The sequence below is a fragment of the Polypterus senegalus genome, chromosome 10 (genome assembly GCF_016835505.1).
Source record: "Polypterus senegalus isolate Bchr_013 chromosome 10, ASM1683550v1, whole genome shotgun sequence".
In the NCBI taxonomy this organism is placed as follows: Eukaryota; Metazoa; Chordata; class Cladistia; order Polypteriformes; family Polypteridae; genus Polypterus; species Polypterus senegalus.
The window spans coordinates 152,845,961-152,869,550 of NC_053163.1; the positions used below are offsets into that span (position 1 = coordinate 152,845,961).

Sequence of the window (23,590 nt, forward strand, 5' to 3'; positions counted from 1 at the left end):
TCAGCGTCCGTGTATTGGTGTGTCTGTCCACTTGCTATGGTCTCTGTCATTCCAACAGATGGCACATCACAAACATTTGTAGTAACAAAATGCATTACATTTTTCCTTCCAACAGATGGCACATCACAAGCATTAACACAGGTTTTATGAACCCCATACCAAATGCACATGATGGAGACATACACAAAGCATTTTCATTCCAACAGAAGACGCATCGCAAGCCTTTGTGGTAATACATTTCATTACCGTACTGCAAATGTATGTGATGAACCGTTTGTTGGAATGACTAATCCTATGAATTCTATTACTACATGCATTACAAAACACATTGCAACAGACGGTGGAGTGCAAACATTACGTTGATTAGTTAGATTTCAACCCATCATAGACGGGTAGCACAGCCAGTTCCACTGATATCATTGACAATAAATGCTTTCTAAAAGTAATTTCATGTTTTCATACGACTCTTTCATTTTAGTTGCACGTGTTACTGTTGCAGAGGAGAATTTATTTCCCTTATGGACAAGGATAGTTTCCAGGCTGAGTTTGAAGGAGTCAATGAACAGAAACCATTGATCTACGTTGTGTTCATGGCTAACAATCTCCATTAGTGATTTTTTTAAAATGCAATTAATGATTAATATTTTAAAAATATATATTCATTTGTAATTGAATGTGGTGTCACAAATCTGAATTCATCATTCTAATGGATGCTTCCTAAGCCTTGAGACAAGATCGATGTTGACTCGTGATTGCATGTTCTGCCCGTGTCAGCATGAACTTCCTCTAACAGTCCAAAGATGTGAAGGTGGATCGGTGACACTAAATTGTACCCTGTGTGTGTTTTTGTGTGTGTTCACCCTGCTATGGCCTAGCGCCCTCTCCACAGTTTGTTCCTGCCCTGTGCCTTATGTCAGCTGGATAGGCTCCAGCTCCCAGGAACACCAGTCTAGATGAAGCCAGTCAGGAAATGGCATGACATGTTCATGTTTATCAAGAACACAACAAGCAAACATGTTTAACAAGTGTACAAATAAAACAGACACATTTGACCCTTTAGCTAACACATCCAAGTTACAGGAAGGTCAGCCACAAAAAGACACACGAGTTTCATTAACTGCCAGTATACTTTGCATAAAGGAGCACCACAACTAAATAACCATAACGCTTAGAACAGCACTTCTCAGCCTTTTTGGAGCTCTGACCCTTGTTTTGCCACGGAAGTAGTTTTTTTCTTCGACCCACCAGGATACCCTTTGGTGATGCCAATCATCAGAGTGGCGAGGCGGGTCCCCTAGTTGATTCAAACACAATGCCAAATGTCCTCCTGGGGACAAATAAAGTTCTATCTATCTATATTATATAGTGCCTTTCATACCTATCTAGCTATATTATATAGTGCCTTTCATATCTACCTATCTATCTATATTATATAGTGCCTTTTACATCTAGCTATCTATCTATTATATAGTGCCTTTCACATCTATCTATCTATCTATCTATCTATTATATAGTGCCTTTCATATCTACCTATCTATCTATTATATAGTGCCTTTCATATCTACCTATCTATCTATATTATATAATGCCTTTCATATCTATCTATCTATATTATATAGTGCCTTTCATACCTATCTATCTTTATTATATAGTGGCTTTCATATCTATCTATCTTTATTATATAGTGGCTTTCATATCTATCTATCTATCTATTATATAGTGCCTTTCATATCTACCTATCTATCTATATTATATAATGCCTTTCATACCTATCTATCTATTACATAGTACCTTTCATGTCTGTCTATCTATCTATTATATAGTCCCTTTCATATCTACCTCTCTATCGCTATTATATAGTGCCTTTCATCTATCTATCATCAGAGCATGGAGGGGGTCCCCCTTGTTGATTCAAATTCTGATCATCATGGGGTCGATCATCAAAGTATGAGGGGCGATTCCCTTGACGATTCGAAAGCGACCGTTGGAGCGGCGACTCGCCACAACGCACTGACCACATACCACAACCCACTTTGCATTTAAAAGAATATCAACTGTCGACCCTCATGACCCAAAACTGAGTTGCTGCCCACTGGCTGAAAGACCAGGGCCTAGAAAAGCGCGCACATTCTGAAAAAAAATCGTTTTTTTTTTTTCTTTGATCGGCTAATTTACCGATCGCTGATTTAGTCATCTGGGGGTATAAACCGGCTGATCTCAATTAGCAGCCAATCGATCGGTGCGTCACTAATTTTAACTCCTGCTGAAGATAAAAAAGCCTGAAATTTGGGTTCAGAATCACACGTTTAAAATGAACGTTTCCGAACGGAAAGATGCCCCCCAGCCCTAGGGATGAAGGGTCAGGAGCCGCGTGTTTAACTGAGCAGCGACGTCCACAAAGGCAGGACCTCATGAAAGCTCCGCTATGGGCCTCAGATGCTGCCGCTGCTATCCAGTCCTTGAAAGACTTCCACAATGTTAATAACACCGCGCTAAAGAAAACGAGGGGGCTTCTCTGTCCTGACATGTTAGCGAGTGGCTTGTGAGGGGCGCGTCATAAAAAAATCAGGAAGCTCAAAGTGCAAACTCCAGCAATGCCGGTGCGTTATACGTGCATTGTCCATAAAAAGGTGTGCGTGCCGAGGCTCGCTCTTCAGCAAATGCGCTCGCAACTGGCACATGCCAGAGAAGTTCACGGGAAACATAAGGGACCGGGGCGGACATGTTCAACTGCAGGAGAGGCGAAGGGGCGCACACATTCGGAGATTTGAGCACACACAGGACATGGCGGACTAGGGAAGCAGACTTTCAGAACAATGAGGTTCAATCGAGAACAGTCAGAACCCTTCCATCTCCTGCAGTTGATTTACTTCATCCATTCCACAGAGGGGCACCTAGCTGGGGGTCCATAACCACACCGGGCGGTTTTTAAAACGAGTGTAATATCGGCCACATTGGCATAGACAATGCCCCCATAAGGCATGTGGGCACCAGTGGCTACTGACTGCTTTCTGTGACATCAAGCCCCCCAAACCCAAAAGTTTGATCTCATCTACGTACCTCAGCAAGTGTGTCGGGCACGTCCATTCAGATGTGACATCATCTTCATGAAGCCAACTGCAACAGGTGTGCCAAGAAAAGGTTCGACCCAAACGTTTTTAGACGAGTTGTTTTAAAAGAGTGCCGTGCGTTACATCGAACGCCCGACACCGTAGCTATACGTAGTACTGCGATTCGTGTAACACGTAATTCATCGAGTTTGACCCGAGGGGAAGAAATGAAAGGCCGAATTCTTCATGGGTGTTTTGGATTGGCCGGCAATTGAAGAGCATGCGACGAGTTAGAACGGCCGTATTCCAGTCCAGCACCAGAACGCCCCATCTCAGAACGCTACCATTGTAAAGAAATTTCTGGCGAACGGGACCGCTGCTGTTCTTCAGCACCCACCTTAACTGCCGACTGCTGTCTCTTCCCTCTTCCGTTAAAAGGGCGGCATTTTCAAACAGTGGAAGAAATTCAGCGTACAGGGACGAGGAAGCTTAACGAGAGTTTAAAATCGGCTCTCCTGGGAGGGCATGGAGACGTTGAAGGAACCTGCAGACAAGCGTATTGATTAAGGAAGAGTGCATTTTGAAAAAAAGAAATAAATATTAATGATGTCCATATAAGAAGATAGCCGTGTTTTAGAACAGTTGTGTAAAAACGTTTGGGTCCTAAATTGTAGCTGCACAATTCTATATTAATATGGCGTTTGTCACTAAGGCAGAGGGAATGGAGCAAACGTAATAAGAAAATGTCAGAATGAGTGGTAGCCCTCCTGATTCGCGGTGTTCATAAGACACGCAGTTGATTCACATGAGGTGGAAGTGCTTAATAAACAATTTGAAATATCCAAAAATACAGAATCACTGCATGGGGGGCTCACCCTTAGAGGATCATCACAGGCAAGAAGACAGTAGGGGGGCTCACCCTTAGAGGATCATCACAGGCAAGAAGACAGTAGGGGGGCTCACCCTTAGAGGATCATCACAGGCAAGAAAAGAGTAGGGGGGATCATCCTTAGAGAATGGACACAGGCAAGAAGAGAGTAGGGGGGCTCACCCTTAGAGAATGGACACAGACAAGAAGACAGTAGGGGGGCTCACCCTTAGAGAATGGACACAGACAAGAAGAGAGTAGGGGGGCTCACCCTTATTGGATCATCACAGGCAAGAAGAGAGTAGGGGGGCTCACCCTTAGAGAATGGACACAGACAAGAAGACAGTAGGGGGGCTCGCCCTTAGAGAATGGACACAGACAAGAAGATAGTAGGGGGGCTCACCCTTAGAGAATGGACACAGACAAGAAGAGAGTAGGGGGGCTCACCCTTAGAGGATCATCACAGACAAGAAGAGAGTAGGGGGGCTCACCCTTAGAGAATGGACACAGACAAGAAGAGAGTAGGGGGGCTCGCCCTTATAGGATCATCACAGGCAAGAAGACAATAGGGGGGCTCACCCTTAGAGAATGGACACAGACAAGAAGAGAGTAGGGGGGCTCGCCCTTATAGGATCATCACAGGCAAGAAGACAATAGGGGGGCTCACCCTTAGAGAATGGACACAGACAAGAAGAGAGTAGGGGGGCTCGCCCTTATAGGATCATCACAGGCAAGAAGACAGTAGGGGGGCTCACCCTTAGAGAATCACTTCCTATCGGTCTTTGTCATGAGGTGGAGAAATTGCTGCTCAAAATATCATCCTAAATTGGCCTAAACATTAGAGGGTTTTGTGGATGACCAAATTTGGGGGGAACTCCAGGAAACTCAACATCTTCTATAACTGGACGTCAAGACAAGTTGAATGGTTTATCATATGCTGGAGTTTTCTTGTACTGGTGAGTCAGAAGGCACCGGAAAAAAAAAAAAACTGAAATGATATCATGGCGTTCTTATGAGCACAACTACATGTATATGGCACTTTTCCAGCTTATTAGCATTGATAATAATAATAATGTTTTTTATATAACACCGAATTTCAGAACAGACATTAAACCCTACAACACGCATTTGATTAGGTGCCACATGAGAGGGTGGGCATCAAACTAAAAGAAGTGGAAGTTCGGAGTTTGGTGTGTAGATGGGTGCAGAATCGGCTCAGGAAGCAGAGGGTGGTGGTGTGAGGAACCACATTAGAATTGGGTGAAGTTAAGAGTGGTGACCAGCAGGGGGCAGTGCTGGAAGTGCTGCTATTTTTAATATATATAAATGATTTAGATAGGAATATAACCCACACAGACACGGGGAGAACATGCAAACTCCACGCAGGGAGGACCCGGGAAGTCCTAACTGCGAGGCAGCAGCGCTACCACTGCGCCACCGTGCCACCAGATTTTTTATTATTATTATTATATAATACTATATATTAGAGTGAAGGATGGCGCATGGGCCTGTCAGGGGGTAAGGCTCTTTACCTGGATGAGACACCAACCCATCAGAGACACAAGAAGAAAAGCAATGAATGTCCTACCTCAGCCAGGAGGCAAACAAGAGATGCCCTTGCAGAATTGGGTTCGCTGGTGGCTTGGGTGAGATGGAACAAAGACCAATACCTGGCCTTTGGGGGCAATACAATGAAAAGACAGGTGAAGGCAGTTAGTTTGGACTATCTGTACTGGCAGTACATTAGATGGCAGCCACCCTGGGTTTCAGCAACCAAACAGATAACCACAGGGTATTCTGGGAATTGTAGTTTCATGGAGCAGCCCTGTTGGATTCCATAGGTGCTGCCAGGGCGTGCTATGGGGATTTGAGGTCGCCACTCTTGTAGATTTTCACTCGATCTGAAAGTGCTTCCAAAGTGCTACACCCTGCTACCAGAAGAACTCCCAGATCTGATTTTAAAAAAGCCACAGTGCCATAGCCACTGACTCAGCATCAGGAGCGGAAGGAGAGAGGAGGAACTGAACTTGTGTGCTTGTGGTGCTGTGTGTAATAAAAGGGACTATATTTGACCCTGTGACTGTGCTGGGTGTAAGTGTGTCTGCTGGGTTTGGGGCTCTGTTGCACCCCCTACTGGTTACAATATATACTGTATATATATATATATATATATATATATATCTATACTAATAAAAGGCAAAGCCCTCACTGACTGACTGACTGACTCACTCATCACTAATTCTCCAACTTCCCGTGTAGGTAAAAGGCTGAAATTTCGCAGGCTCATTCCTTACAGCTTACTTACAACAGTTAGGCAGGTTTCATTTCGAAATTCTACACATAACGGTCATAACGGTCGTCAACCCCCATCTTCACGAAATTTGGTAGGCGGCTTCCCTGTGCTAACTGAAACCAATGTACGTACTTATTTCAGTGGTATGACGCCACTGTCGCCGCCATATTGAACTTTCCAACGTCACTAATTCTCCAACTTCACGTGTAGGTAGAAGGCTGAAATTTGGCAGACTCATTCCTTACAGCTTACTTACAAAAGAAAGAAATTCTACGCGTAGCGGTCATAACGGTCGACAACATCTGCCATGTTGAACTTTTTTATTTATGGCCCCATCGTCACGAAATTTGGTAGGCGGCTTCCCTGCACTAACCAAAACCGATGCACGTACTTATTTTGGTGGTATGATGCCACTGTCGGCCGCCATATTGAACTTTCCAACGGTCTTTGTTACTTATGGGCCCATCTTCAAGAAATTTGGTATGCGGGTTCCCAACGCTAACTTAATCCTACTTACGTACATATATACGTCCACAGCCTGCAGCTCGGTCACCGTGTGAGGTGGCGTTGGGTCCCCCATCCCAATGCCTCCCATGTTGTTGGCTGCCTGCCTATATAAGGCCGTCCGTCGCTCCGGTCTCTACATTCCCTTCCTTGCTTGGCCACGGGATTCACGTCTCCCTGCTGATAACTGCAGCCTTTTTATTTAATCCACAGCTTCTCTGCTGTTTTATTGTTCGTTTATTACAATTATAGTTATTGTGTATGTATTTTAGACTTACTTTACATTGTTCAGTTGCCCATTTCCTTTATCATTCCAACCATACCCCCATTAACATGTCTATCAAGGTGATCACCATCGATCAAAGAACTGTCACTTACTGAGTGGTTTCCACGCCCGAAGATGGCACCTGCCTTTTCCATTCTCTGTGTTACATATTGCACGGCCATTTCAGGCTCACTCTTGATATCCATTGTGTCTTATGTATTGAATGACTGGGACAGGTTCAAGGTGTGGACCGATGACGGTACAGGAGATAATTAGACTACACAGGAGCACTAGAAGAGTGAAATGCTTAAGCCCTTCACCTGTGGTTCTGCATGTAAGTTGATGGCTGCTGCTGAATTGTTCGGTTGTCGCTTTCAAGTGTACCGAAATGGCCAAATATTTTACACCTCCGACAACCGCCAATGTCTCTTAAACATCTTAGATTCACAGGTGATGATTTGAGTAGTGGACACTTTGATGTTTATGAATGTTTAAACTCTCAAAAGCTGGATGTGAAGTTATCGATGAAACCGGTTGTGTGCTTACAACGCTTGACAGATGCCGAATGTCTCTTCAACACAAGTCCTACAAATACTGTCGCAATTGAAACAAACCATGAAACTCAAACCGATTATGACAGCAGCAATCCAAGCTGTGAGATTTGAGACAAGATTACTGTTCACATGGCCGACTGTACGTTACATGCTCAAGAGTAAGCTCAGCGCACAGGTTGGTCATATTACAACCGGAGGGCCGAACTGACAACGTGGTATACAAAGAGATCCTTAACAAATAATTATTGGTATATTTTCCCTCAGTTTAAAAAGGTTTAATTTTCTTCTTAATAAAATTTTAAGGCAGTACTTGAAGCCTTGGTATTTTGCTAGTATGTGTATATATATATATATATATATATATATATAAGAGAGAGAGAGAGAGAGAGAAGGCCTAGCCACATTTCTTGTCGAAGACAAATAACAGAACAAATTTATAAGTATTGGATGTCTCTTGCCTTATGTGTATCTTCAGCATCTCTCCTTGGTGTTTATGTGTATCTGAACCTCTCCTGACTGGTGGCAAGTTTCTTGAGCGCATTCCCATAAAGTCTGCTTCTCAGACTCTGTCATTATTTTCGAGATGCTTTACTCTCCTCCAATACTTTCTGTTTTTGAAAGCACCTCTCAGTGTGTCTGGGACTACTCAGTCTGTGCTACTGCTATGCCTTTACACCTCCAAGTGTGTGTGTCTCACATTTACACCTCCTCTTTATATCATTTTAACAGCCTCCTGACCAAGAAAGGTACCATCTACTGACCTGATCAGGATGCCCATTCACCCACATCATTCTATTAAAAATGAATCCCAGATAGGTAAGGAACCATCAGTCCTGGATGGGATGACAGCCAACCTATGTTTTCTATTACAATATATATCTGTATCATACATCTATATACACACGCAGATAGATAGATAGATAGATAGATAGATAGATAGATAGATAGATAGATAGATAGATAGATAGATAGATAGACGTGAAAGGCACTATATAATAGATAGATAGATAGATATAGATAGATAGATAGATAGATAGATAGATAGATAGATAGATAGATAGACGTGAAAGGCACTATATAATAGATAGATAGATAGATAGATAGATAGATAGATAGATAGATAGATAGATAGATAGATAGATAGATAGATAGATAGATGTGAAAGGCACTATATAATAGATAGATAGATAGATAGATAGATAGATAGATAGATAGATAGATAGATAGATAGATACTGTACGTTTTAAGATGAAGAAGTCAAATTTCTAATTTCTGAAGCACATACAGTACTGTGGGGGAACAAACAGAACTAACAATAAAATCTCTATATATAATCTTCATATGTATCTTGATCTTTGTTTGTCCGCGAATGAATTAGAAGAAGAAGCACTAGATGGCAGTAGAGAGACAGCTAAAGCATAGGCATTGCATTAAGAATCTCCTCCAGGCTTATACTACTGAAGACTGTAGTATGCCAGTCACACCTCAAAACACAGACATTCAAACTAAACAAATTATTGTGCTTTAAATTAACTAAAGAGATCTTCATTTAGATCTTGATCCTTGTTTGTCTGCGAATTCCAGGCATGCGTAGACCACCTTCTAGTTTAGTACGTTGTTGTTACTCACAGATGTCAACAATGTGCCTGAATAACAAAAGGGGTGGTGGACAGTGTTACGCTGGTTAGCTCCTGAGGCCTGGTTAGATAACGAGATTGCCGAAGATAAAAGGTACGTGCCTACATAACTTATGACTGAAAGAAAGACAGTGGGTAAAATGAATGACAACGTAACGGCACGTTCCGGAAATGATTATTTGTTACGTTGTAGCCGGCGAGTGCTGCACGTCTCACAGTTGCACCGTGGCTTGCTCACATGTCAGTGAAGTGACTATTTAAGCTTTAAAGAGCCTGGATACCTACAGTATGTGTCCCCCTTTTTATAACCATTGCTCCGTGTATATTGCCTTACTCTTTGGATTGCCACAAAGCAACCTGCGAGATTTGAGAAAGGTTGAGAAGAGATCATGAGAGGAAGCGACAGCGTCATGAAAACGAGGCGGACTGTGAACGGACAGAAGCAGAAATGCTCCTACACCACCACATAATTACGATTCGGACAGTGATTCTGAGTAGGCCGTTGCTATCGAATCAATGTCCAAGGGTTTTTTTTTTTAATTTTGTTTCCCTTATAAAAAAATCAAAATGCTGTGCGATGAAGGGTCCAGTTCATGACTGGCAGCCATGTTTAAACAGGGAGCCCTTCACAGACAACTTTAACACGCGCAACGTAGTTGGGCGCACATGGCTAGTATCAATACAATTTGAGTAATTAACCTTTATAAATTTCAATAATCTCATAAATGTGATCCCCTGCATGAAGTTTAGACACTCGATTGCTGACTCAGAGGTTTGGGGTATCCATCAGAGCATCAAGTGCCACGAGGGAATGACGCACAATCAATGATCCAGGGGTTTGGGGGATTGGAGACCAGGTGCTGGTGCGATGCTAGGCAATGAAGCACCGTCGACGAGCTTTGCCCCCCTGATAACACCTGCCCTGTAGTCTAAAAACAAATGCGCTGCACAGTTAAAATGGCTGTGCCACTGCCAGGACCGCCAGCAGGAGAGATGGGCTGAGTGTAAGCCGCGGGTGTTACATCCAGTTCAGTCACCCTTGTCAAAATGGCAAAATGCTTTTCCGACCTCGAAACCAGTAACGTGTCACGATCAGGACTTGCATGGCAGTTAGTAGCAGACCTCCACCTTCACTGAGAATCATTATAAATTCCAAATTGCATTCTCTTTAAAAGAAAGAAAAAGCTCCACCAGCAGCGAGAACCGGCGAGAATGCGCATTTCTGCGGCTCCTTCACAGCACAGGTGACAGCTGCGAGGCGTGACGCTCAATTCTTTTCATATCATAGAACAGGAGCTCTGACTAATAATACTTGCCTACAAGTTACGGCTCCCTGCCAGACCCAGACTGCACCACGATAAAGTCGTACAACAACGAACCTCGCGCAATTTTGCCAAATCGTGACTCACCGTTCCTCTTTGTCGCACTCCCTGGGGCAGTGCCGGTGCCATGTTATTTTGTGCCGTAGGCCAAGTTTATTAGTACAATTGTTCGATAACTAACCGGCTGGGTCTCCACCCAAATACTCGAAGAACTGCACCCGTTATGTCATTTTAAATTAAGCAGATAAAAGGCATGCAGTTGATCTGAGGTGAGGTGCTTGCATGTGGAAGATTTTGCTGTGAACAGACAACATGCGGTCAAAGGAGCTCTCCATGCAGGTGAAAGAAGCCATCTTTAAGCTGCGAAATTAGAAAAAACCCATCAGAGAAATTGCTACAATATTACGAGTGGCAAAATCTCCAGTTTGAGAAAGAAAGCAAGCACTGGTGAACTCAGCAATGCAAAAAGACCTGGACGTCCACGGAAGACAACAGTGGTGGATGATCTCAGAATCATTTCCATGGTGAAGAGAAACCCCATCACAACAGCCAGCCAAGTGAACAACACTCTCCAGGGCTTGGTCGGCGTATCGATATCCAAGTCTACCATAAAGAGAAGACTGCATGACAGTAAATCCAGAGGGTGCACTGAAAGGTTCAAGCCACTCATACGCCTCAAGAATAGAAAGGCTAGATTGGACTTTGCTAAAGAACATCTAAAAAAGCCGGCAGAGTTCTGGAAAAACATTCTTTGGAGAGATGATACCAAGATCAACCTCTACCAGAATGATGGCAAGAAAAAAGTATGGAGATGGCGTGGAACAGCTCATTATCCAAAGCATAGCACATCATCTGTAAAACACGGTGGAGGCAGGCAGTGTGATGGCTTGGGCGTGCATGGCTGCCAGTGGCACTGGGACACGAGTGTTTATTGATGAGGTGACACAGGACAGAATTCTGAGGTGTTCAGAGACATACTGTCTGCTCAAATCCAGCTAAATGACGTCAAATTGATTGGGCGGCGGACGTTTCATGATACAGATGGACAATGACCCAAAACATACAGCCAAAGCAACCCAGGAGTTTATTAAAGCAAAGAAGTAGAAACTTCTTGAATGGCCAAGTCAGTCACCTGATCTTAACCCAACTGAGCAGGCATTTCACTTGTTGAAGACTAAACTTTGGACAGAAAGGCCCACAAACAAACAGCAACTGAAAGTAAAGGCCTGGCAGAGCATTAAAAAGGAGGAAACCCAACATCTGGTGATGTCCAGGAGTTCAAGACTTCAGGCTGGCATTGCCAGCAGAGGGTTTTCAACCAAGTATTAGAAATGAACATTTTATTTCCAGTTATTTAATTTGTCCAATTACTTTTGAGCTCCTGAAATGAAGGGATTGTGTTAAATAAATACTTTAGTTGCCTCATTTTTATGAAATCGTTTTGTTCAACCCACTGAATGAAAGCTGAAAGTCTGCACTTCAACTGCATTGGAGTTTTTTCATTTCAAATTCATTGTGGTGATGTACAGAACTAAAATTAGAACAAAGTTGTCTCTGTCCAAATATTTATGGACCTAACTGTATGTAGCTTTGTTGAGTTGATTCCCTGTGTGTGCATGACAAGTGAAGAGCAAATATCTGGAGATACTAAAGCATATGTGCAAAGCGAAATACTCAATGGAAGTTTTACGTATTATCGCTGAATCGCACTTTTTTCGGAACCTGAGTTTGATGCAAGTGATCTGGAGATGGATATCGAAAATGAAAGTGAGGTACCAGCATCAGCCTATTGGTCACCAGCTGATCATAGGTGATATGCTTACAGCGGCAGTCGCCTAGGAGGACCACCACTTGTGATGACGACAGGTACAAACCAGATTGCATCTCACTTTGACTGCTACCGTCACCCACCTTTTGTGAGAAGACAGAGAGGTAGGCAGCGTGCCATGCATTCTGGCTGGCTATTAAGCCGCCCCTGTGCAGCCACTGCTGCAAGAGAAGCCGAACAGGCGCCAACAGCATCCACAGCACGTAACAACAGATTCTTTATGTTGATTTATGTGTGAAACTGGTGCATTGTGTGCTTTTCAAAAAACTTAGTTTTTTGGAAAAATATTCAGCCCTCAAAGAGTTAATTTGTTTAGATCTGTAACGGGTTCCATCAAACATCGTGAATTGACGATAACAGATTTAGGAAACACCAGTGGGCTCCTGGTTTTACAAGGACTGTTGCTGCATACAATAAGTCAGGTTAAGTTCCAGTTCTCTTAAACTGTTAGTCTCCTGTAGCCCACGTTACGTTAAGGATGTCCGCTTCGTCCACATATCAGGACCCTTTTAAAACCCGAAGGACCAACGTCATATGCAAAGAACCGTTAAAATGAAATGGCTCATAGTCAAGCCCAGTAAAGTGCCATTAAGGATCCGTCATTTTTAAGAGGGTGTGCCCTCTTTGTTTTTATCACATCCTGAAGATGTACTGGTTGCCAGTTCCAAATTTTGACCTTAGGTGTTTGGAAGAGTGGGTCCTGTAATGGACTGGCACCGGGTCCTCGGTTGGTCTGATGTCTCTGGGGTAAGCCCTGGTCCCATGTGAACCTGAATTTTATTAAACCAGCCACAGAATGTGATGGTGTCCTGTCCAGAGCTGGTTCCTGCATTGAACCAGAGGTTTCTGGGATAGGTGTCTGGGAAACCCAGGATTACAACTACACTCTTAAAAATGCTTGTTCTTTCATGACCCTTCATGGTTCTTGGTTTGTGTGGTTCCTCACAGAGCCATTGCTTGATTGAGCACCCTTTCTTTCTAGGGTGGGTTCTTTGCATATGAGTTTGGATCTTTGAACTTTCTAATATGTAGGAAAAAACTGAAATCTTTAAGATATGGAAGGCTACCTAGCAGAACACTAACAGATGAAGCAAACCTGAACTTAGCTTGAGCTACTGGATGAATGGTGGCGAGTCCTTTTAAAATCAGGAGCCGCTGGTATTTCACCAAATGTGTTATCATCTAGTCATTGCTTAGGGGTCTAAATTAAGTTTTTTTCTGGAACTTTCATACGGATGGGTCTTTGGGAACCAAAAATGGATCCCTTATGACATCGCTCTGAAGAACCACAAAATATTTTTTAAGAGGTGTAGAATGGGCATGGAAGCCAACCCTGGATGGCACACAGCTACACTGCAGGCTCACACTTCCGCACTCATTCAGGGCCAGCTTTAAGGTCATCAGGAGCTCTTTAGGATGTGGGAGGGGAAAATGGAACAGTCAGCGGAAAAAATATATTAAAAAAAAAAAAAAATGACCGGAAAGGACTTTGGAGACCCCATACCGTGACTGGACCAGGATTTGAAGGTAGGTCTCAGAGGCGCGTGAAGTGCAGAGCTATCCATTGAACCACTTGCATCCAAAGCAAAAGAAAATTTTGTGAGAACCGGTATAAAAATTCACAACCACCTTAAAAGAAAATGATGTGTGCATGTGTGGACTGTGTAATAGTCAAAAGGACCAAAGCTACAATAATAATAATAATAATAATAATAAAGGGATGGATAACCCACTAGCACGAACAGCAAGAAAACCAAGCAGATACTCAAGTCCAAGATCATGGAGGTGAGGATGCAGCGCTACAAACAGATGCCACTACATGGCCAGTTCTTCAACAACCTGGACAGGCCGTACATCGATAAGGACCTGAGGTAAGCATGGCTTCAAAGTGCAGGTCTCAAGGGGGACACCAAAAGCCTCATCATAGCCACTCAAGATCAGGCCTTGTCCACCCAGCACCACCAGAAGTACATCATAGACACACCAGTTAACAGAAAATGCCACCTGCGTGGTGAAGCTGAAGAGATCATCAGCCACATAGTGTCTGGATGCCATGTAGCAGTCCCAAAGAAACATCTTCGACATCAAAACAAGGTCAGTATGTACCTGCACTGGCCACTAAGCTGGGTGTACCCACAGTGGACAAATGGAACGAGCCTACACCAGACACGGTCATTGACACTGGAGACTGCGTCAACATGTGGGACAAGATCATTCCTACCTACTGTACCATCAACCGTCCAGACATCGTGTTACACAACAAGAAGTTGCGGGTCTTTATCGATGTGAGGATCCCAACATCCTGAACAAGGAGGAAGAGAAGATCATCAAGTAATAAAGACCTTGAAATGGAAGTCAGACGCAGGTGAAACATGAGAACAAGGGTGGACTTCAATAGTCCTAGGTGTACTGGGAACCATCAAGACAAACACCTGTTGTAGAATCAACACAAGAAGAGATTCAGAAGATCGGCCCATATTATTAGAGGAGTCCTCAGCTGAACAACAAGCAGAGAGGTCTTGACCCGTGGCGAACGTACCAGCGTATGTTAGAGGAGGGTGGTGATAATAATAATAATATGTACATTTATATTGCGCTTTTCTCACTACTCAAAGCGCTCTACACGCAGGGAGGACCAGAGATGTGAACCCATGATCTGCTTAATGCGAAGCAGCAGCGCTACCACTAATAATAACAGTACAGTTTATTTATATAGCGCCTTTAGTGGCCCTAAGCTCGTCGCATTTAAGCACACGGATCTCTTCGCCCGTTTATCTTTTTTCGCTAAGGTCTCTGGCTCCCTTCACCTCTGACCATGGTACGTGGTGTTAGAAAATGTCTGCAAGGCACAATTACGAGTATGGAATGCTCATTTATCATCCAGCTTTCAGTCGAGGCTTCAGTGCAGCGGTTCTTAAACCTTTTTTTGTCTCTCGTGATCCAGTTTTCCCTTATTTGTGTTTTCCAGACGCAGAATCGCACCTCACCCGACCGCCATCCCGTTAGGGTCCACCTTTTGAGAACCGCAGACGCACGTCGTAACGAAGTAATGCCGTTTGCCTGAAGTGTCCCCGGCGCGACAATCCGTAAGCCGTGCGCGACCCTTTCACTTTAAGCACTATGGTGGTGCCTCTCGACCCTGCGCAGCCCAACACGCGACCCTTATGCTTCAGAGGGTCGGAGCGATCAGCGTTCTTCCAGGTCTTCTAATACGCTGTCGTGGTTGGACTTGTATCTCTAGTCTTGGATCTCCCCCGTCCCTCATTGTCCAGTCCAGGGTGGGTTTCCATTGCTATTTCCTTATGCTATGAATATGACTGCATTTACATTATCCGAACCAGTTACCCAACTCTTGGAGGAAACTCCTGACCATCGCCCGTAATTTTAAGTCGCCAAGTAATTTGAATGACACATTTTGGGCATGTCCTAAAAAAAAAGAAGTGAACCCTGCGCTTCAACTCTTCTGAAAAAGGGTGGCAGATGCCAGCTGCTGCGCCACCAACTGACAGTATGCCCTAAAAGACGGTATACAAAGAAGACAGATAGAAAGGCTCTTTACAGATGTGACACGCATAGGCGAATATTATTTAATAAAAGGCGCACTCGGCTTGTCATTACGCTCCATTCTCTTCCCTTTAACAAATGATTGTTTAGGAATGTAAAATGAAAGTTCGCGGTTGCGGTTGGCGGAGCTTGTGAGTCGCTTCTTCCCTTTTCCACCAGCTTTGCCGTTTCAAGTTTTAACCAGAAGGAAAAGGTCCGTCCTAACATCTAACGAAAGCTCACTGGAGGTGTCCGACTTTGCTGCCTGCTGAGGTGCAAGCTTTCCGCCGATCGGTTGATTTAACAAATTCCAGTACCTCATTTCCCGCGCACGTATTTCTTCCGCTTCTCTTACCTTTAAAACTGCGTTTCTCTTGAGGCTGAACACTGGCCGAAATCCGATGAACGGCGTTACAAATTCTGAGATTTGTGTTTAAGAAAAGACAAGAAAGTACCATATTCCCACCCAAAGGTTTTGCAGGAAAGTACTACAATAGTTTATGGTTTTCTGACAGACTGAAGACCAGGCCAATTGATGACCGCGAGGTATGGATTTTCAGCCAATCGCAGAGGTTTGTGGAAGAGGGCGTGTCCCCGTCGGCAGGATCAGAAAGCCGCGGGGTGACGTTGTGCCCCGCAGGAGTGGGTGCTGCAATCGTGGGGGGGAGTTTCCCGACATTTTTTTTTTTGCGACACAGTTTTCGCCGGGACAAACGATAACGTTAGATAGTACTTAAAATATTTGAGAGACTGGGCGACTGCGTGGTCTGCAGTTTGTTCGCAAGAAAAAAAAAAAAAAGACAGAGACACTCCGGGGGATCCTTCGAGACTGACTGCTCATGTATGTCGGGCCAACTTTAAATCAGTTAACTGTATATTGAGTGTTGTAAATACCGGTCATGGCACACTGTACAGGCAGACGCAGACGTCACCACACTTCTGGAGACATTTTGATAAAATTCGTCCCGTCGCTCATGATAACAATGCCCTCCAGTTGTTTCTACACACACACACACACACACACAGTTCCTTCCCTTCACTTCAGATTTCAATCACCTTGTAAATGTGTTTAGCTGACACTTTTCCAAAACAATTTACAACTCTTGAGTGTGTGAACGTGCATGTGAATGAGCGACAGCAGCACCCGCAAATTCTCGTTATCCAATTCAAGACCGCCGCGATCCGCTCACTCCATCAGGCGTCGTCACCCGAGGGGCTCCCCCTTTATGAAGGTTAAGGGGCGCGCGATCCGGACAGTGAAAGGGGGCGCTGTTAATTGTGTAACTCAAGCGGTTCGCGCTCAAGAATTACACGAACCGCGCTATGGGCGCCAAGGGGCGCAATTTTTATAATACGGGGGAGCGCACTCCTGATACCGTGGTCTGCGTTAATGTAACTTGGGGCCTGCTCCGGAATGGCACCCCCCACACCTCAAAAACACACCTCCCACCTCCAACCCCATATGGACACCGATGGCCGCTGTTGTGGTAACTCAAGGCTGACGCGATCCGCAATTATCCCCCACCTCCAAACCTCACCCACCGAGGGGTAAATCAAGGGCGGCGCGTTCCGGAATTACCCAACAAAACCCAAAACCCACCACTTGCCGCGCTGTAATAATTAATAATTCTTTGCATTTATAAACTTCCCAGTGTTTTTTGTTCTCCCTTTACCTGTAGCAGCAGTAAGAAGAATAACAAATTCAAATTATTTCAGTCATATTTAATTTACAAACTCCCTGCGTGGAGTTTGCATGTTCTCCCCGTGTCTGCTCCGGCTCCCGCAGTCCAGACACATGCAGGTTAGGCGCATTGGCAAACATTGTGTGTGGGCTGGCGCCCTGCCCGGGGTTTGTTTCCTGCCTTGCGCCCTGGGATTGGCTCCAGCAGACCCCCGTGACACTGTAGTTATGATATAGCGGGTTGAATAATGGATGGATTTATACCCCGCTTGCTGTGGACACCGAAGGGGGGCTGTTTTAGTAACACAAGGGGTGTTACTAAGACACAATAACAGTAACGATCAAGGAGTGCGCGCTCCGGAATTACTCAGCTCCTCCAGCCGGGCTATGGACACCGAAGGGTGCTGTTTATGAAACCCAAGCAGGGCTTGCTGCGGAATTAATCCCCCTTGTCCCCAAACCATATCTTCAACCTCCACCCCCAAATAACGCGCTATGGACACCAAGGGCCGCTGTTTTGGTAATTAAGGGGGCACGCGCTCCGTTTATGCGACTCAAACAGGGCTTACCCTGGAATTACCCAAAATCCGTTATTTACACCGAGGGGCGCTATTTTAGTACATCAATGACGACCCGGTCCAGAATTAGCCAACAAACCCAATACCCACCGCTTGCTATGCTACGCTATGGACACTGAGGGGCGCAGTTTTAGAAAATTAAAGGGCGCGCGCTTTGGACGCCGAGGGGCGCCGTTTATGTAACTCAAGCGGGGCGCGCTCCGGAATTACACACGCTGCTGAGGACAGGGACGCTGTGTTGGTGAGATGGACACATCACCCCTCTCCCCACGCCTGGGTCTCCAAATGGGTTTTGTGGCGGTATTGACCTAGAGGTTACTTTAGGGGCTTGGCCGGAGCACACCCCTTCTGCATCGGGCACAAAGGCAGGAAACAGCACTGGACAGACTGGACTATCGCTGTGGCCACACTGGTAATCGCCAAATAAATCAAAACGCAAGTTTGTGCAACTCCTTAGCCGATAATCTACTTTAAATTTAAATTCGAACACAGTCCCAGTTATATTAAAACAATCTTCACGAAAGCGGTTCATCAGTCTCGTCTATGATACATCATGTAACAGTTAAATATTAAACCATCACTAACTGAAGCTAGCAGAGAAGTAAGCAGATTTAGTAAACAATCGCGTTAATGGTTTGAAATGATTTCAGTAAAACACGTCTATGTTCTCTGGCGAAGAGGAAACGATTGTTTTCGTGGTGCAGTGTGAGCTACGGTTTCGTCAGTTTATCGGAAACAACCAGCCCACCATAAATCAGCGTCCAAAAGCACAAAAAACTTTCAGCAGATTCACAATCACGAGTTTGTTAATCATATTAAAGTTTTTGCTTCCAAGTGTACACAAGTGCTGGAGGGCCATCAGCGAAGACCATTCAACTCATCAGGCACAATCGGCGGGGCGGCTGCGAAGGAGGCGTTCCTTATGCAAATATGCTAATTTTATGCAAATACCTCATTCCGCACCGTTGTGTCTTGCACAGTTGAACGATTAATTAATATTGACGGCTTAAACCTGATTAAATGAAAATTTCCATGCATTTATCTGTTAAAGTCATTGTTATAACCATTTATTGCATTACATTTTTGCTATGAAAAAAAATATGATTAATGTAAAGTATTTTTGCATCTTTTGCAGTGTGTTCACCTGATTTCCTCTAAATAAGCATAGTTTCATTTAAAGGAAAGGTTCTTTACATATGAAGTTGGATATTTGTGTTTTGAAAAACGTCCTAATGTAGAAAAACCGGAAATCTTTAATGTATAATGGGCTACCTAGCAGGACACAAAGAGATTAAGAAACCTTGAACTTTATATTAATATTAATATCCCAAATATTTGTGTCTTAGTTTAACTGGCCATTATTAACTGGCCCAGTATATAAGCATGACAGAGTCCGGGATGAACTGGAGAACATAGATAGATAGATAGATAGATAGATAGATAGATAGATAGATAGATAGATAGATAGATAGATAGATAGATAGATAGATAGATAGATAGATATGAAAGGCACTATATAATAGATAGATAGATAGATAGATAGATAGATAGATAGATAGATAGATAGATAGATAGAATGAAAGACACTATACAATACAATACAATACAGTTTATTTTTGTATAGCCCAAAATCACACAGGAAGTGCCACAATGGGCTTTAACAGACCCTGCCTCTTGACAGCCCCCAGCCTTGACTCTCTGAGAAGACAAGAAAAACTTCAAAAAAAAAAACCTTGTAGGGAAAAATGGAAGAAACCTTGGGAAAGGCAGTTCAAAGAGAGACCCCTTTCCAGGTAGGTTGGGCGTGCAGTGGGTGTCAAAAGAAGGGGGTCACTAAAATACAATACGCAGAACAGAACAGAACAAATCCTTAATACAGCATAATAATAAAAATTTTAGAAGTACGGAGCAGAATTTAACAGTAGATGATATCACATAATAAGATTTGGATATTTTTAGAGTCCTGGAGAGCTCATCCATCAAGCTGCCTACCCATTTGGCCATTCCATGGCTGAAACGTTGCTCGGCCAGCCAATCCGATGAAAGGACCCCTTTTTCCCATGATTCCTGTGATCCTCCATCAGGGATGACTTTACCATAGGCAGGCAAACAACAACTATATAATAGATAGATAGATAGATAGATAGATAGATAGATAGATAGATAGATAGATAGATAGATATGAAAGGCACTACATAATAGATAGATAGATAGATAGATAGATAGATAGATAGATAGATAGATAGATAGATAGATAGATAGATAGATAGATAGATAGATAGAATAAAGGCACCATATAATAGGTAGGTATATGTAAATAAACTATGAATGTGTAGACAAATCACCCACATACTCATCCACGCTGGAGGTGGTGTACATTTGCGCATACTTATTCAATTACATTTTTACACAACACACAAAATAAACAGAATCCATTTATACTTAGGATTTGGGTGTGCCTGTATGGAGTTCATGCTCTTCCTCTGATGTGCCCTCTTGAAAATGAAAATGCCACTGCTGTTCTTTCAGGGTGATGCCAGAGGGCAATGGTTCCCAACACCGCACCACAAGAAAATGTTTTGACACACATACTGTACTGTGGGGAAACAAACAGAAGTAAAGATAATCTTTTAACTCAGTGCATGTAAATATAACTTGAAAAATTAATTAATAGATAGATAGATAGATGAAAGGCACCATATGATAGATAGATAGATAGATAGATAGATAGATAGATAGATAGATAGATAGATAGATAGATAGATAGATAGATAGATAGATAGATAGATAGATAGATAGATAGATAGATTAGAGGCACTATATAGATAGATGTCTTTGTCCTCAACAGTTGTTGTCACTTGCCGTCAGTGGGGGGCTGGGAGTCTGTTGTGTAGTCCCACACTCCTCTGCAGACCTCTGCACATTGCTGACATTCCAAAGGACTAGGCAGCGTCATCAAAGCTGGCAGTAAAAGGGTTACTTCCCTGTCCCTGTCCCCGCATTCCAGACATGCCCCTAGTCCTTCCATGAGGACCGGCCTGTGACTCCCCCACCAAGCCCCCCCAACCCCCATCTCAGCTAATTAAATACCTCATTGTCTTCCTTTTGGCCTTTGATCTGAGAGGATGAGCTTTGCGGAGGCTCTTCTTTGTTTGCTCAGGAATTTCTGTGTTTCTTTTTCTCGATTCCTTCTGGAGGTCTCATGCAACTGTTATCTCGAGTTACTTTGAGGTGTACTCTGTTTGCTTTGGAGAACACCTACTGTCAGAGAGAAAGATTCATTGACTGCATGAAGCTTCAGAACCCTGGGCTCATATTCTGACCTGCTCACTGTCTGCATGCAGGGCACACATTCTGTGAGATTGTGTGTGTGTGTGTGTCTGAGTGTCTAAGAGTGTGTGTGAGTGTGTGTCTGTGTGTGTGCGTGTGTGTGTGAGTGTGTGTCTGTTGGTGTGTGTCTGAATGCATGTGTGTCTGAGTGTGTGTATGTGGGTGTGTGTTTTCATGTCAAGTTCTAAAGGTGTAAGTCTGATTATTTGCTGATTCTTTACAGATCAGTGGCCCTTACCTCTCACATCATGAAGACCTTTGAGAGGTTGGTCCTGGACTATTTGAGTCCTCTTGTGGTAGACCACCTTAGACTCTCTGCAGTTTGCCTGTCAGATAAAGGCTGGTGTGGAGGAGACAATGATCTGTCTGCTCCACAAGGCTTATTCTCACCTGGACAAAGGTGGCCACACTGTGAGGATGAGATGTTTCTCCAGCACCTTCAGTACCATCCAGCCATCCCTGTTAAGGGGTCACCTCAGAGATATGTGGCTGGATGAGCCTGTGGTGTCCTGATGATGGACCATCTGCGAGGCAGACCACCATTTGGGAGACTCATGGACTGTGAGAGCAACACTAGAGCACCACAAGGAACAGGCCTGTCTGCTTCACTCTTCACTCTGTGCATCTCAGGCTAGAAATTTAACAGCAGGTCAGGTCACCTGCAGAAATTCTCAGATGATTCTGCACTTATGGGGTGATATTGGCAAGGGGGATGAGGCAGAGGAGAAGAAGTCAAGGGGAGAACTTTGAGAATTGTCTGCCACTGAACATCAGCAAAACCAAAGACTTGCTTATTGACTTTCACCGCACCAACGAGCGTTTCTGTACCGTCACTATTCAGGGAGTGGATGTAGAGGTGGTCCACTCCTACATGTACTCGAGGGTCCATATCAATAACAGGTTGGACTTGTCTGGTAACACAGAGGACATCTAGAAGAAAGGGTAGAGAATGTCCTTTATCCTTAGCACTGTGTTCCTTTAACATGGGGAGTGACATCCTTTACATCTTCTACAACTCTATGATGGCCAGTGTGGTGTGTTGGGCTGGTGACATCACTTCAAGAGAGCTCCACTGAACCATCAAGCTGATTAAAAGGGAAGGCTCAGTTACAGGAGGCACTCTGGACTTCAATAATTGTCTGCATCTTCCCATCAGCAAAACCAAAAACTACCAGACCAATTGTGTGGAGGTCTACCCAAAGATTTCATGTTTTGGTCTCCTCAGACCAGAGAATCTTTTTTTCCCTTGTGCTCTCAGAGTCCTTAAAAATTATTATAAGCCCTTTACTTAATTGTGGCGTCCACTTAGCCACTCTACCTTGAACATGTGATGGAGTGCTCCGCAGAGATGGTCATCTTTCCAACAGGTTCTCTCTTCTCTCAGCAAATGGACTTCTGATTTTTTGGGGCTTCTTTCTCACCTGCCTGACCAAAGCCCTTATTGTCTGGTTACTCAGTTTGGCTGGATGGCCAACTCTAGGAAGAGCTCCGGTGGTCCCAAACGTCTTTCATTTCTCAATTCTTGAGGCTGCTGTGCTCCTGAGAACATTCAAAAGCTTCACAGATGGTTTTATTCTTTTGCCCGGTTCTGTTGTCTCACCACAATTTGGTCCCGGTGGTCTACACAGAGTTCCTCGGGCTTCATGGCTTAGTGTTTGCCCTGACATGCATTGTGAATCGTTGGACCTTCTCTATATGGAGAGATGTGTGCCTTTCCAAATGATGTCCAGTCAGCTCCAATGGCCACAGGTGGACTCCAATCACCTTCTATAAACATCTCATGCAAACAGGAGGCACCCAAGCACAATCTGGAGGGCCACAGCAGAGCGTTTTCTAGGAATGACAGATTTCAGTGTTTGCTGGCGCCCTGCCCGGGGTTTGTTCCTGCCTTGTGCCTGTGTTGGCTGGGATTCGCTCCAGCAGACTCCCGTGACCCTGTAGTTAGGATATAGCGTGATGGATAATGGATGGATGGATGGAGGATTTTTTATAGACTTGCAGATTTTTCTGAAAGCATGACTTCACAATGTCACGATGGGTTATTGAGTGTGGATTGATGGTCAAGACTGGAAGATGTATCATTTAAAATGAAATCTGCAGCACAAAAAGGTGTGCAGGAAGGAAAGGCATCTGAAGA

General features: G+C 44.0%; 1 protein-coding gene and 1 long non-coding RNA gene across 2 annotated transcripts in view; one reads left to right on the forward strand and one right to left on the reverse strand.

Annotated features, from left to right (window-relative positions):
* kank3 (KN motif and ankyrin repeat domains 3) overlaps positions 1 to 16,370 on the reverse strand; it is a 126,355-nt gene extending 109,985 nt beyond the window's left edge. Inside the window, exon 1 of the mRNA XM_039767087.1 lies at positions 16,220 to 16,370. The gene's annotated coding sequence lies outside the window, so the exon portion shown is untranslated. The remainder of the gene's footprint in view (positions 1 to 16,219) is intronic.
* The window catches only part of LOC120537853, a 53,917-nt gene extending 30,586 nt beyond the window's left edge, over positions 1 to 23,331 (forward strand). The window contains exons 2-3 of the long non-coding RNA XR_005635399.1: positions 8,264 to 8,350; positions 21,677 to 23,331. This is a non-coding gene — a long non-coding RNA (uncharacterized LOC120537853). The remainder of the gene's footprint in view (positions 1 to 8,263; positions 8,351 to 21,676) is intronic.
* The last annotated feature ends 259 nt before the right edge of the window (positions 23,332 to 23,590 follow it).